We start from the raw sequence: 8104 nt of genomic DNA on the forward strand, positions 1-8104 counted from the left end.
CCTTGTACTCTCTGATTGCCCTGGGCTGGGGGGGGGGGGGGGGGCCCCGGGTTGAGGGGAGAAACAACCAGGAAGGGGCTGGAATTTAATAACGAAGCACCCTTTGAAATGGCCGGAAGGTCCCTACTCTGAGCTGTCTGCAGTGGTTTTCACTGCAAGCTTCACAGTAATACTGTCTGTTTTTATTTATACTACATTTCCTGTTTACAAAGCCCTGTTGCCACATGCTCTCATCTGTTCGCTGCTTGCCTCGCTTCACTTCTCTGGGCAGTTCTCTGAAAGGGCAGGATTCTCATCTCCATTTTATAGATGAAGCAAATAAGGTGCAGAGTGGGGAGGTGACTTCCTTATGGTCAACCAGCAGAGAGGCTAATAGAACCCAGCTCTTCTGAGTCCATGTTCAGGGCTTTCCTCTAGCACATGCTGCTGCAGGCCAGCAGTTAATAGAATTGTTTCCAGAAGTAGTTAAGAGAGCCAGATAAAAAACACATTTTGAATTGGCCAAGAGGGATTTGAAAAACCAACACACAGGGGGCACCTGGGTGGCTCAGTCAGTTAAGTGTTCGACTTTAGGTTTCGGCTCAGGTCATGATCTCACCGCCCGTGGGATGGAACGCCTCATGTGGCTCCCGCTGACAGTGTGGAGCCTGCTTGGGATTCTCTCTCTCCCTCTCTGTCTCTGCTCCTCCCCTGCTCACTCTCCCTGTCTCTCTCAAAATAAATCAATAAACTTAAAAAAAAAAACTAACACACGTCAAGTCCTGGCTTTTCTCCTAATGTGGCTGCTTGTCCTTTGTCCTCTGTTCCTTCAGTCTTCGTGTTTCTCTGACCGTCCTCACTCTCCTGTTCAGAAATCAAGCAGAGGACTGGTTCGTTCATTCATTCATTCATTCATTCACTCGCTGTTAGGTACTGAATTGCCTTCACCTCCTCAAATTCGTATATTGAAGTCCTACCCCCAGTATGTCAGAATGTGACTGTATGTATGTATTTAATGTTTATTTATTTATTTTGAGAGAGAGCAAGCAAGCATGAGTGGGGGAAAGGCAGAGAGAGAGAGAGAGAGAGAGGGAGAGAGAGAGAATCCCAAGCAGTCTCTACTTTGTCAGCACAGAGTCTGATGTAAGACTTAATCCCACAAACTGTGAGATCATGACCTGAACCAAAATTGAGAGTCGGATGCTTAACCGACTGAGCCACCCAGGAGACCCAGAATGTGACTGTGTTTTAGAGATAAGTCTTTTAAAGAGATAATTACGGGGCGCCTGGGTGGCTCAGTCAGTTGAGCGTCCGACTTCAGCTCAGGTCACGATCTCGCGGTCCGTGAGTTCGAGCCCCGCGTCGGGCTCTGGGCTGATGGCTCGGAGCCTGGAGCCTGTTTCCGATTCTGTGTCTCCCTCTCTCTCTGCCCCTCCCCCGTTCATGCTCTGTCTCTCTCTGTTCCAAAAATAAATAAATGTTAAAAAAGAAAGAAAAAAAAGAGATAATTAAGGTAAAAGGAAATCTCATGGGTGGGCCCCAGTCCTAAGCGACTGGTGTCCTTACTGGAAGAGATTAGTACACAGACGACACAGGCAGAGTGGCAACCTTGTAAGGATGCGGTGAGAAGGAGGCCGTCTGCAAGCCAAGGAGAGAGGCCTCAGGAGAAATCAACCCTGCCAGCACCTTGGTGTTGGACTTCCAGAACTCTGAGAAAGAAATTTCTGTTGTTTAAGCCCCGCGGTCTGGTATTTTGTTGCAGTAGCCCCAGTAGAAGAAAACACTCGCTCCTTTATTCACACTTCCCTGTACATCCCCTCGTGTAGGTCATGCCTCGCTGTTGCTGAGCAAGGCTTCCTGGTTACTCTCTGTAAAACTGCAACCTGTTTCCACTATCTGGGAATCCACATATTTGCTTGTTAAGTGTTTATTGCCATCCACTCCCCACACCAAGATATGCATGCAACAGGGGCCAGGGTTTTTTTTTGTTGTTGTTCATTACTGCATCCACAGTGTCTACGTCACAGTAAGTGCTCAGTAAGTATGTGTGTGTGTGTGTGTGTGTGTGTGTGTGTGTGTGTGTGTGTGCGTATAATATATATATTATATATATATATATATATATTTTTTTTTTTTTTTTTTTTTGAGAGAGAGAGAGACAGAGTACAAGCAGGGGAGGGGGAGAGGAAGAGGAAGACATAGAATCCAAAGCAGGCTCCAGGCTCCAAGTTGTCAGCACAGAGCCTGATGAGGGGCTTGAACTCATGGACTGTGAGATCATGCCTGAGCCAAAGTCAGACTGAAGCACCCAGGCGCCCTCAGTAAGTGTATCTTGAATGAATGAGGTCATGCCTGTACTCAACCCATCAGCAGTTTCTGAGCTATGACTTAACACCAGGCCCTGTGCCAGGAGCTGAGATATACCTGGGGACCCAAGTAGTCTATCCCCATACTGGCCTGAGCATCCCTACCAGATGCTCGGGATCATTTCAGAATCACTCCTGCACCCTCCACGTTCATCCCAGGCTTGCTCTGGAATTGATGCTGGATCAATGCTTGTCGAATGGCTCAGTGTTGGGAGCAAGGGCCTGACATATCCTTACATGCTGGATGCGAAGGTGAATGGTCTCACTGTGGGGCCATGATGTGGCAGGTAGTGTATTACGTATTTGTAACAAAGTCCCAAAGTCTGTAAACACAGGGATAGAGGAGGTAATTGCCCTCTCCATTACTTGATTCAAGTGTATCCTCCTGAGTATGAGAAAAAGGATGGATGGCAGGATGCTTTCAAGGCAGAGATTTGCATAGAACCCCCCGAACTTCTAGGACCCATGGTGACCCACACCCCGCACCCTCCTGGCTTGCCATCCACAGCTTGGGGGACTATGAGTTGTTATTTTAGAATTACATGCATTTGTCTTTGATTTTACCCATGGAGATATTTTTGCTAAGGTAGAAGATCAGGAGAGGTGAGCACAGTATAAGCACGGGTACTTTCTGGGGTGCTGGTGATGTTCTGTATCTTGAGAGGGGTTTGAGTTGTGTGTTCCTTTGTCAAAGCCCATTGAACAGTGTACTTAAAATCTGTGCAAACTACTGCATGTAATTTCACCTATAAACAAATATTGAACTCTAGGGAATAATAATCTTGCTGAAGTATTTAGGAGGAAGAGAAATGAGATCTGCAACTTTGTTCGAAATGCGTCAGACTTCAGGGTAGATCAACAGGTGGAAATGGGATGGATAGACTGATGATAAAGCAGGTACAGTAAAATATTAACCGTAGAGCCTGTGTGATCACTGCAACATTCTTTAGACTTCTTGGTATGTTTGGAAATTTTTATATTAAATTTTGGAGGTAAAAACTTGAGCAGTTTCCATAGTGCTCCTGGGTTTCTTTACCCCCTCCTGCCTCCCTTCTCCCCTCCCTGATCCCTTCTCCTCTCCTCTCCTGCTCTCGCACCTCCTATCCTCCGCCTTCTTGCCTTCCCCCTCTTCCCCTCTCCTCCATCTCCTCCCCCCTCCTCCCCTCTCCTCCTTCTTCTAGGTTTATTTATGTATTGTTTTTAGTAATCTCTATACCCAACATGGGGCTCAAACTCAACCCTGAGATCAAGAGTCACATGCTTTACCTCCTGAGCCAGGTGGGCACCCCTCTTCTCCTTCTTTTTTTAAATTATTAAAAAAAAATTTTTTTAATGTTTATTTTTGAAAGAGAGACAGAGTGTGAGCAGGGGAGGAGCAGAAAGAGAAAGGGAGACACAGACTCCAAAGCAGGCTCCAGGCTCTGAGCTGTCAGCACAGAGCCCAACCCGGGGCTCGAACCCTCAAACCGAGAGATCATGACCTGAGCCGAAGTTGGATGCTTAACCGACTGAGCCACCCAGGCACCCCCCTCTTTTCCTTCTTGATTAAAGAGCTGCAACATTGATGCCATTGCTAACAGACACAACTGTGACTCCCAGTTTATCCCAGTCTGTCTCAATTTATAAAGTGGATTATAGGTATTTTAGAGAGCCCTATCATATTTCTAATATTTATACATTTTTCTCTCTTGGATTTGGGGACATTTACCACTCATTCACTCACTCATTTATTTTTTATCCACTCATTCTTTCTTTCCTTCCTATTTTTTTCATTAACTCCTTTAATTACACATTCATATAGAATGCTTCCCCATTATAATTAATTAATATCAAATAAGTGAAATGTGCACTAATGTTTCACTTTAGTAATTACATGTTAAAACCTATACAGTCTATGTGGTGTCATTTTATATTGTGAAATAAGACTTATTATTTATTTATGTATTTAATTAGAGAGAGAAAGTGCACAGGGAGCTGGGGAGAGGGGGAGAGGGAGAGAATCTTTTTTTTTTTTTACCTTTTTTTTAAAGTGTATTTATTTGTTTTGAGAGAGGCAGAGACAGCGCAAGTGGGGGAGGGGGGGGAGAGAGAGAGAGAGAGAGAGAGAGAGAGAGAGAGAGAGAGTCCCAAGCAGTCTCCATACTACCGGTACAGAGCCCAATGCGGGATTCAAACCCACCAAGCTGCCAGATCATGACCTGAGCTTAAACCAAGAGTTAGATGCTCAATTGACTGAGCCACCCAGGTGTCGGTAAGATAAGACATATTTATGTTTCTTTATCAATAGTACATCTGGAGAAGCTTGCCAGATTTAGTGAATAAAAATGCAGAACACCTAGGTAATTTCAAATTTCAGATGAACAATAAATGTTTTCAGTGTAAACGTATCCCATGTAATATTTGGGATATATTTACACTAAAAATAAGTTGTTTTTCTGAAACTCAGATTTAACTAGGCTTCTTGTATTTTATATGGTAACCCTGCACACAGACTTACCCTGCAGACTAGAAACCTGGAAAACATTAATACTGATTATTAAAAATCTTTTTATTTTGGAATATTTTATATTCACAGAAAAGTTGCAAATATAGCATCGAGAGTTCCAGTATACCCTTCACCCAGTTCCCCCAATGTTAACATTTTACAAAACCGTGGTGCATTCATCAAAACTTAAATATTCAGTTGGGTACAGTAATAGTCACTACCCTCCAGATGTTATTTGAATTTTACCAAGTTTTCCACCCATGCCCTTTTTCTGCTCCAGGACCAATTAAACATACTGCACTGCATCTAATAACTCTGATTTTCTTCTAACTTTTCGTATTTTTGGAGGTGAGGCTGGGTGTGTCTGTTTGCCTTTTCTTATGAAAGGGGAACTTTCTGAGATTCTGCAAATGACTATTTTAAGTTTTCACAGGCTGGCAAACCGTTCAGAGGAGAACCACAGCACAAAAGAAGAACACATCCTGAGACACTGGTTAGTGCCTAACAAGTTTTGGCTTGGTCACAAGCTGGGTGTGCCGAGAGGAGTGCGTTGCACGTGTGTGCAGCTCTGAATCTGAGCTGCGATGATAGCGGTGGTATTTACTGAGCAATTGCTACTTGCCAGGTATTATTATTGCCAGTGATGTTATTACTGCTATCAGATCGTGGGCCCCATGAGGGCAGAGACGATCTTTTACTCGTTTTTGTAACCCGGGCACAGTACTTGGAATACAGCAGGTGATCTGCAAATAATTACTAAAGAAATGAAGTATATATTTGTTCTCCCCAAATCCACCACAACCAGTTTAAATGGTTTAAAAGTCTAGATTTCAAACTAGTTAGATGAAGCTAAATTATGCTGTGGCAATAAATGAGTCCTTGAATCTCAGTGGCTTAAGAAAACTAAGGTATATTTCTTATCCCTGCTACCTAAGTTAGGTCAGTAGGGACTGGGCTGGGGCTCTGTTCCACACGGTCACTCAGAGACTCAGGCTGACGGATGTTCATACATCTCAACCTTGATCGTTCTTGGTCCCCAAAACAGGGTAAGAGAGAACTGAAGCTTGTACCCTGCTTCTTAAAGACATCGATCATTTCTTGGGGCACCTGGGTGTCTCAGTCGGTTGAGGATCTGACTCTTGGTCTCAGCTCAGGTCATGATCTCACGGCTCATGAGTTCAAGCCCCTTATCAAGCTCTGCACTGACAGTGTGGAGCCTGCTTGGGATTCTGTCTCCTTCTCTCTCGGCCCCTCCCCCGTTTGCTCTCTGTGTCTTTCTCAAAATAAATAAAAATAAACTTAAGGGGCGCCTGGGTGGCGCAGTCGGTTGGGCGTCCGACTTCAGCCAGGTCACGATCTCGCGGTCCGTGAGTTCGAGCCCCGCGTCAGGCTCTGGGCTGATGGCTCGGAGCCTGGAGCCTGTTTCCAATTCTGTGTCTCCCTCTCTCTCTGCCCCTCCCCCGTTCATGCTCCATCTCTCTCTGTCCCAAAAATAATAAACGTTAAAAAAAAATTTTTTTTAAATAAACTTAAAAAAAAGACATTGGTCACTTGTGCTACCACCCTTTGGTTAGATTTGGTTACATGGCCTCACCTAGAGCTGCAGAGGGGCTGTGGAGTGTAATCTTCTTTGATCCAAGAAAAGAGGGAAATGGAAGGGGACTTGGTGGACACATGTGTCATGTGTTTAATTACTTTCCTTTAAATAGAGCATATGTGTGGGGGCACCTGGCTGGCTTAGTCGGTTGAGTATCGACTCTTGGTTTGGGCTCAGGTCATGATCCCAGGGTCATGGGATCGAGCCCGTGTAGGGCTCTGCGCTGAGTGTGGAGACTGCTTGGGATTCCCTCCCTCACTGCCTCCCTCTGCCCCTCCCCTCTGCTCATGCCCCCTCTCTCTCTTTCCCTCTCTCCCTCTCTAAAAAAAAACAAAAAATATATATATATATACGTATATATATACGTATATATATGTATATACATATATATATACGTATATATATATAAATGGAGCAAAGCTGTGATATGTAGCTAAACAACCCAAGGTGGAGAAAGATCGTCCATTTCTATCCACATGCCTAACTCCCAGCATAGGTTGGCCCACACACAAAAGGTGCACTGTCAGGGGCGCCTGGGTGGCTCAGTAGGTTAACTGTCCAACTCTTAGTTTCAGCTCAGGTTAAGACCTCACCATTGGTGAGATCAAGTCCCATGTCAGGCTCTGCACCAACAGCATGGAGCCTACTTGGGGTTCTCTCTGTCCCCTTTCTCTCTGACCTTCCCCGACTTGGGTGCATGCTCTCTTTCTCTTTCTCCCTCTCAAAATAAATAAATAAACATTTTTTAAAAAGGTGCACTGTCAGGCTTATAAGGTTTGTGGGCTGAATAATGTATGAATAAATCAGATGAATGATCATCTCACTTTCGCCTGGCTTTAGGAAGCACACACTCTGAGTCATATTTAATTCCCGCACTCTGAGGCTGAATCCTTTAAAAGATCCTAATTAGATTCTTGGAAGAAATAATACCCATCAGACAAACAAATGACAGGAGGTTGCCTGCGGAGCTAAACTCCAGGCTGGGAAAATGTAATAAGAGGGCCTATCCCTCTGGAGACTAAACAGGCAGAAAAAAGGTCATGCCAATTCCTAGCGGGCATAATACCCGTAAATAGTGTCCTTCAAGGATCAGGGCCCTGTTCTCTGTTAGCTGTTAGTCTGAGGAGGAGGAAGGGATACTTTCATGTGATTCTAAGTACATACTTTGTTTCTGATAAATTAAGCTCCAGAGAGTTCTGGATTGTTAACAAGGGTGTTTTACATTCATAAAGGCTGTATTATGGGCAATATGGGGATAAAGCAACAGCGAGGCTTCCTGGGAAGGCAAAAGACACCATTGTGTTCTTGCCTATTTATTATTCTCCTGTGTGAATACACATGGTCTGTTACCGTATCACAGGGTCTCACAAGGGACCTCGAAATCAGTCTAGAACAACCAGCTCAATTTGCCAGTGATGAAACTGGAGACCATGCAGGTTAAATTAAGCACAGCTTGATATCTGTGGTTGGGCAGGTTGTGCACTGCACAACTTGGTGCTGTTAATGCAGGCTCTGTATGAATGGTGTCTGCTGGGGTCATGCAGTTCGATCGTCCTATATGATTTTCTTGTGAAGAGAAAATGATCTCTTGCTGCTTTGATTGAAGAATGTATATAAATTTCAAGTATCTTTCAACTGAGAGTATTTAAAGAACATTAGCATAGCTTTGCAAAGCAT

This window comes from Herpailurus yagouaroundi, unplaced genomic scaffold (genome assembly GCF_014898765.1).
Source record: "Herpailurus yagouaroundi ecotype Mexico unplaced genomic scaffold, PumYag 222, whole genome shotgun sequence".
Lineage (NCBI taxonomy): Eukaryota > Metazoa > Chordata > Mammalia > Carnivora > Felidae > Herpailurus > Herpailurus yagouaroundi.